This window comes from Sorex araneus, chromosome 2 (assembly GCF_027595985.1).
Source record: "Sorex araneus isolate mSorAra2 chromosome 2, mSorAra2.pri, whole genome shotgun sequence".
NCBI lineage: Eukaryota > Metazoa > Chordata > Mammalia > Eulipotyphla > Soricidae > Sorex > Sorex araneus.
This window is the reverse complement of record NC_073303.1, coordinates 5,682,465-5,690,244: the sequence shown is the minus strand read 5'-3', so window position 1 is coordinate 5,690,244 and position 7,780 is coordinate 5,682,465. Positions and strand designations below refer to the sequence as shown.

The window sequence follows — 7,780 nt, the reverse complement described above, 5'->3', positions numbered from 1 at the left end:
CAAAAACTATTGGTGGAGGGTCTTGGACACATTGATGGTGAAGAGTTGAGATAACAAACATCAAACTAATAGATGCCAACATTATCTTAAATATATTAATTTTATTTTAAAAAAAAGAATGACCAAGGGTCATTGACACTTTGGTAGTGATACGAAAACTTTAACATCAGAACTAAAACTATCAATACTGCTGTAACCATGTTATTGAAACTAAAAAAAAATAGACTTCAGTAAATATTTAAATATTAAAAATGTTGTAAGGGGACACCTGGGCAGGCTCGGGCTGGGGCCGGAGCTTCGACCCGGGTGGCCATGCCTCTGCACAGCTTCGGGAATGCCGAACGAGCAGGAACCAGAGGCAGCTATAAGACTTGGGTTTCCGGCGAGTGCTTGAAACCATGTATGAGGACTGTGAACTAAGCTTTTGTCCCACCCGGCTAACGGAGGAAATATCCTTCTCCCTTGCTCTCTACTCCCTCCCAGGGGAGAAGGCGTGGTGTCCGACATTTTATGGTTCCTTTGAGCAGGTATGAACTTTGTGGCGCAGAAAAAAAAAATTGTGCTTTGAAATCACACTCCTAAACGTGTATGCACCCAATGAGGGGCCAGCTAAATATCTACAACAGCTGCTAACAGACCTTAAGAAGGACATTGTGGGCAACACAATAGTAGTTGGAGACTTCAACACCACCCTATCACCTCTGGACAGATCAAGAAGATTAAAACTCACCAAGGAAATAATGGCTTTGAAGGAAGAAATAGAAGAGAGAGGGCTAATAGATCTATACAGGGCTCTATATCCCCCCAAAAAGGAATACACAGTCTTTTCCAGTGCACATGGAACATTTTCCAGAATAGACCATGTGCTGGGCCACGCAACATACCTCAACAGAATCAACAAAATAGACATTGTACCAGCTATTTTTTCAGACCATGATGCACTGAAAATAGAAGTTAATCATGGACAGATGCATAAAAATAAATCAAACACCTGGAAATTAAATAGCTCGATATTGAACAATGAGTGGGTCAGAAAGGAAATCAAGGAGGAAATCAAAAGGTACCTGGAAACAAATGAGAATGAAGACACGAGCTACCAGAAATTATGGGACGCAGCTAAAGCAGTTTTAAGGGGAAAATTTATAGCTCTGCAAGCATATCTCAGGAAGAAAGAAAGGGCCCACATAAATAACTTGACTTCACAGCTCAAGACCTTAGAAAAGGACCAACAAAAGGAGCCCAAACCAGGCAGAAGGAAAGAGATAATAAAACTTAGAGCAGAAATTAATGACATGCAAACCCAAAAGACAATTCGAAAGATCAATGAAACCAAGAGCTGGTTCTTTGTGAAAATAAATAAGATTGATAAACCACTAGCAAGACTCACAACGAAAGAGAGAGAGAGAACATTTATAAGTCGAATCAGAAATGAAAAGGGGGACATCGCAACAGAAACCAATGAAATTCAAAAGATCATCAGAGACTACTTTGAAAAGCTGTATGCCACGAAATAAGAGAACCTAGAAGAAATGGATAAATTCCTGGATTTCTATAATTTTCCAAGGCTGATCCAAGAAGACCTGGAGTTCCTGAATAGTCCTATTAACATCAAGGAAATTGAAATGGTAATCAAAAGTCTTCCCAAAAACAAAAGCCCAGGCCCAGACGGATTCACTAGCTAATTCTTCCAAACATTTAAAGAGGACCTATTGCCAGTTCTTCTCAAGCTTTTCCGGGAAATTGAAGAAACAGAAAACCTCCCTAACAGTTTCTATGAGGCCCACATCTCCCTAATACCAAAAGCAAACAAGGACACCACAAAAAAAGAAAACTACAGGCCAATATCCCTGATGAACACAGATGTGAAGATTCTCAACAAAATATTAGCAAACAGAACTCAACAACTCATCAAAAAGATCATATACCACGACCAAGAGGGATTCATCCCGGGGATGCAAGGATGGTTTAACATTCAGAAATCAATCAATATAATCCATCATATCAACAAAAGATAAAAATCATATAATTATGTCAGTAGATGCAGAGAAAGCATTTGACAAGATCCAGCATCCGTTTATGATGAAATTTCTCGCCAAAATGGGTATAGAAGGGACCTTCCTCAATATAGTCAAAGCCATTTATTACAAGCCTATGGCAAGCATCATTCTTAATGGGGAAAAACTAAGACCCTTCCCTCTGAGAACAGGGACAAGACAAGGATGCCCACTCTCTCCTCTTCTGTTCAATATAGTACTGGAAGTACTTGCAATAGCGATTAGGCAAGAAAAAGGTATTAAGGGCATTCAGGTAGGAAAGGAAGAAATCAAGCTCTCACTATTCGCTGATGATATGATATCATACTTAGAAAACCCTAAAACCTCTACCAAGAAACTCCTAGAAACAATAGACTCGTATAGTAAAGTTGCAGGCTATAAAATCAATACCCAAAAGTCCATGGCTTTCTTATATGCAAATAGTGAGAGAGAAGAAAGCGACATGAAAAAAGCTATCCCGTTCACAATTGTGCCTCAAAAAATCAAATACCTCGGAATCAGCTTAACTAAGTAGGTAAAGGACTTGTGTAATGAAAACTACAAAACGCTACTTCAGGAAATAAAAGAACACACGAGGAAATGGAAAAATATCCCCTGCTCATGGATTGGAAGAATTAATATTGTCAAAATGGCAATTCTCCCCAAAGCAGTGTAAAAATTCAATGCGATCCCTATAGGGATACCCTTGTCATTCTTCAAAGAAATGGAGCAAGCACTCCTGAAATTCATATGGAACAGTAAGCCCCCACGAATAGCTAAAACAATTCTTGGGAAAAAGAAAATGGGAGGAATCAACCTCCCCAACTTCCAACTCTATTACAAAGCGGTAGTCATTAAAACAGCTTGGTACTGGAACAAAGGCAGAGTGGCAGACCAATGGAACAGGGTTGAATACTCTGACACATCCCCCCAAATATATGACCATCTAATCTTTGATAAGGAAGCAAAAAAGGTGAAGAGGAGCAAGGAAAGCATGTTTAACATATTGTGCTGGCAAAACTGGACAGCTACATGCAAAAAAAATGGGCTTAGACCTCCACCTATCACCATGTACAAATGTCAGATCAAAATGGATTAAGGACCTCAACATCAGACCAGAATCCCTAAGGTACATTGAAGACAAGGTCGGCAAAACCCTCCACGACATTGAAGCCAAAGGTATCTTCAAAGCTGACATGCCACTGGCCAAGCAAGTGAAAACAGAGATAAATAAATGGGACTATCTCAAACTAAGAAGCTTCTGCAACTCAAAAGAAACAGTGACCAAATTACAAAGACATTCTACAGACTGGGAAAGAATATTTATGCAGTACCCATCTGATAAAGGATTGATAACAAGGATATACAATGCACTAGTTGAACTCCACAAGAAGAAAACTGCCAACCCGATCAAAAAATGGGGTGATGATATGAACAGAAACTTTCCTAAAGAAGAAATCCGAATGGCTCAGAGGCACATGAGAAAATGTTCCACATCACTAATCATCAGGGAAATGCAGATCAAAACAACCATGAGATATCATCTCACACCACAGAGACTGGCCCACATCCCCAAAAACAAAAACAACCGGTGTTGGCGTGGATGCGGGGAGAAAGGGACTCTTCTTCACTGCTGGTGGGAATGCCGACTGGTTCAGCCCTTTTGGAAAACAATATGGATGATTCTCAAAAAATTAGAAATTGAGCTTCCATTTGACCCAGCAATACCACTCCTGGAAATATATCCCAGAGAGGCAAAAAGGTATAGTAGAGATGGCATATGTATTTCTATGTTCATTGCAGCACTGTTTACAATGGCCAGAATCTGGAAAGAACCAGAGTGCCCCAAAACAAATGACTGGTTAAAGAAACTCTGGTACATCTACACAATGGAATACTATGTAGCCGTCAGAAAACATGAAGTCATGAAATTTGCATATAAATGGATCAACATGGAAAGTATCATGTTGAGTGAAATGAGTCAGAAAGAAAGAGACAGACATAGAAAGATTGCACTCATATGTGGAATATAATGTAACTGAGAAGTACAAGTTGGCAATGATGCAACTTCTGGCAGATATCTCTCTGAACTTAGTTACTAAAATATTAAAATACAGAAACCCAAAACCGAGAGGCCACTAAGTGTGGTCACTCGACCTCATACCTCTTCATCCTCAGCAATGGAAAACAAATTATCTAATGCTTCCTTTTCAGCAGGTCTGACTTTAGGGGAGAGACTCTCCAAACAATAATAGTGAGTTTTGTTGAAATGTTGAATGCAATCAAAGTGAAAGTAAAGTGAAATTTATTAGTTACACAGGCGGGGGTGCTAAGGGTGGGGGGACTAGGGGTGTGGGGGTTAGGGGTGTGGGGGTTCAGGGTGGAGCTATACTGGGATTCTTTGTGGTGGAATATGAGCACTGGTGAAGGGATGGGTATTCGAGCATTGTATAACTGAGATTTAAACCTGAAAACTTTGTAATTTTCCACATGGTGACTCAATAAAAAAATTTAAAAAATAAAAATAAAAATGTTGTAAAACCTGAAAAAAGTCACTTCAAGAGCCATCCATAAAAACTTGATACATTTTTGGCTTTTGGTGAGTAGAATTTTATCATAGAAACAAAGAATTGATAAAATTTAGTAATCTTTTTAAAAGGAACACAAAAGAGTAGGTACAAAGGGTTTGCAACTCATTATTCTAAGGGCTCATATACACACATATATAATTGTTATTTTAAATTAAATAACACCCAGTAAAATTTTCACTACATTTTCTAATTATTAATGGAAAACAAATGCAGATTTATGCATCACCACAAAGCAGAATTAAACTGAATTTTGTCATTCTCATATTTATGATTCAGATAGTATTATAGATTCACAACCTTTTAGGCTTAGAAGTAAATTTAGATGTCATTTCAACTAACATCCTACCCATATAAAGTTTTTTGTTTTTTGTAGAATGTCATTCTCCTTTACCTGAATAGTTGTCAGATATGGATGTGATTTTCAGGGTACCACATTTAGGATTTACTGAAGGAAGTAATTTAGACTTTTTCCTACTGTTGAGACAAATGTTTTTTTTTTTAACTTTGAACTACTTTACTTCACTCTATCCTAATATGTGAAGATGCAGAGATGGTTGCTCCAATACATACCAGTTTATCATAGAAGGTAAGCCTCTGTGATATTTTTTCAATAGTCACTCAAATAACTTTGGGTGATGTCAACATTCTTTACTTTCTCTTTGTTTGTATTAGTAACTCTTGCTTTATGTGGTTAATAAAGTTCAAACCTGCATCTCAATTCTATATCTGATATTCTCAGAGAGCACATTCTCTTGCTGTTGTCCTCTGAGAAAGCCACCGGCTTTTAAAATTGTATCCTTGGAAAGATTTACTGCCCAAGCTTAAGAAAACAGAGACATGTATGAAATGAAGTACTTATGTGCCCTTTGTATGTTATTCTAAAAAAAAAAGTAATGGTAGCATATTTTGAAAATTGGTTCGAAGACAGCTTTGAAGAAAAAGGTTATTTAAAAACTTTGCATTCTATTTTGTGGCCAAGTTTGTGATTGAAAAGTCTTCAATTTTGAAATAATAGCTAGTATCTCGGACATAGATGCAATTTTATATTTGGAGTGTATAGAAGCTATTATTCCAAATCAGGCCTATTCAAAGATATAAAACTGCATTTTCATAAATATTCATTAGTTTTATTTTAGTGAAACAATTGTTCACACTTGAGTTTTAGGAATTGGAAAATTTTTATTTCCCCATTCAGATTTAAATGAGATTGTGATAAAATGGGGCTGGAGCTATAGCACAGAGGGTAGGGTGTATGCCTTGCACACAGCCGACCTGGGTTAGATTCCTCCGCGCCTCTTGGAGAGCCCTGCAAGCTAAGGAGAATATCCAGCCCACACAGCAGAGCCTGGCAAGTTACCTGTGGCGTATTTGATATGCAAAACACAGTAACAACAGGTCTCACAATGGAGATGTTACTGGTTCCCACTCGAGCAAATAGATGAACAATGGGATGACAGTGATAGTGACAGTGTGATAAAGTGAGATAAGATTATGAGATAGGCATTGGTCATTATTTCTATATAAAGATACATTGATTTACTCTCCAGATGAAAGGTATTATTCTATAAGGATTTGTAATAAATTAAAATATGAATTAAATTGATAGTCCCTCAACAAAATATATTTAATTCATTTACCTCTTTTGTTGATTTTCTTGAATCAAAAATTCAAAGTACAGTGTTTTCAATAATTTTCTTAGAGTGAACATAAAACTTTACCTGCAAATAATTGGCTTTGTCATTAAATCTGCTCACCAGAAAATTAATGTGTAAGAAAACTCAATGTAATTGCTAGATTTGACCCTTGGGCAATTATACATATCTCCAAAGGCCCAGAGACCCAGGAACTGTGCTCCTTCCATTGAGACATCATCACTTAACCCCTAGTGGCCAAGAAGGATTGAAATGGACTTGCTTTGTTTATAGAAGATGCTTTTCTAAAGGCAGCTACCTGCTGAGATCAGAATATACCTAAGGGTCAACTTCTGAGACTGATGACTGGCCTGAATGTGGAGAAAAACTGCCGAATGTGCTCTGGTGAGTGTCTCAAGGTGCAGAAAGAAGAGCTTGGGTGAGTGATGGGGATGCTTGCAAGTTATTGATTGAAAGTGGGTGAGATGAAACCAGTCATTGTTATTTATCTTATCATAAAAACTAAAATATCTGAGCTGTGACAATTTCATGAAAAATAAGGTATGTGGAAGAAAACATCATAAACTACTTTTATTTTGGGAAAATTTTGTGGGGTATAATTCACATATTTTTAAATGCTTCTTACTATAGATACATAAGAATAATATAGTGTGAATATGTAATTGGGGATCACATTTTATATTGATATTAGTAGTCACTGATGCTATAAAACTGCTATAAAATAGGTAAAATAACTTTTAAAAAAAGTTTTAATTAAAATTTATTAATCCTCGTAAAAAAAATCTGCACAATCACCAGACAGTCCCTGTAGAATCTTTACTCCTTCTTTTTTCCAGTGCCAACGTTGGCCTTGGTGGTCTCCCTGATTTTCCTCCTTTTATTCTTGTCTTCCTTTGTCTGTTTGCGTGAGGTCTTTTTCTTCTCACACAGGCCGTGTCTTGCCAGTCTGTGTTTGGGCTCGTTTTTCTTTGCACTATCCAAAGAATCATAAATCATGCCAAAGCTGGTTGTCTTGCCGCGCCAAAATGGGTTCTGAATCCAAACACGAAAATGACATCTGGTGTGGTCTTGTACATTTTGGCAAGTTTCTCTCGAATTTCCATCTTGGGTACCATGACCTTCCCAGGGTGAAGGACATCGATGACCACCTGCTTCCGCTGGAGCAGTCGGTTGGTCATGAACTTCCTGGTCCGGATGGTGACAGTGTCGTTCATGATGCGAGAGGCTAGGATAAAATAACGTTTTACACCAGAGATTCAAGATAAATTGTTCACACTTGCTAAACAAATGTAGAAACTGAGAATGCATTAAACATTTAAATGAGAGAAAAATAGACATTTTCCCTTCTTTACATAGTCAATCAATCACAATCAAATCACAATATCCCGTTAATCACCGATTTCTGGGGCAGGCTCAGTAACATCTCATTTCGTCCTTTCCCTGAGATCTTAGAGGTCTACTTCGACTTGGCCCTCCAAATGATGTTGCACTGGGGGCTCTTCAG

General features: G+C 37.7%; 1 pseudogene; it reads right to left on the bottom strand.

Annotated features, from left to right (window-relative positions):
- Positions 1–7,092: 7,092 nt before the first annotated feature.
- Positions 7,093–7,490, bottom strand: LOC129402320 (40S ribosomal protein S24-like; annotated as a pseudogene).
- Between the last annotated feature and the right edge of the window lie 290 nt (positions 7,491–7,780).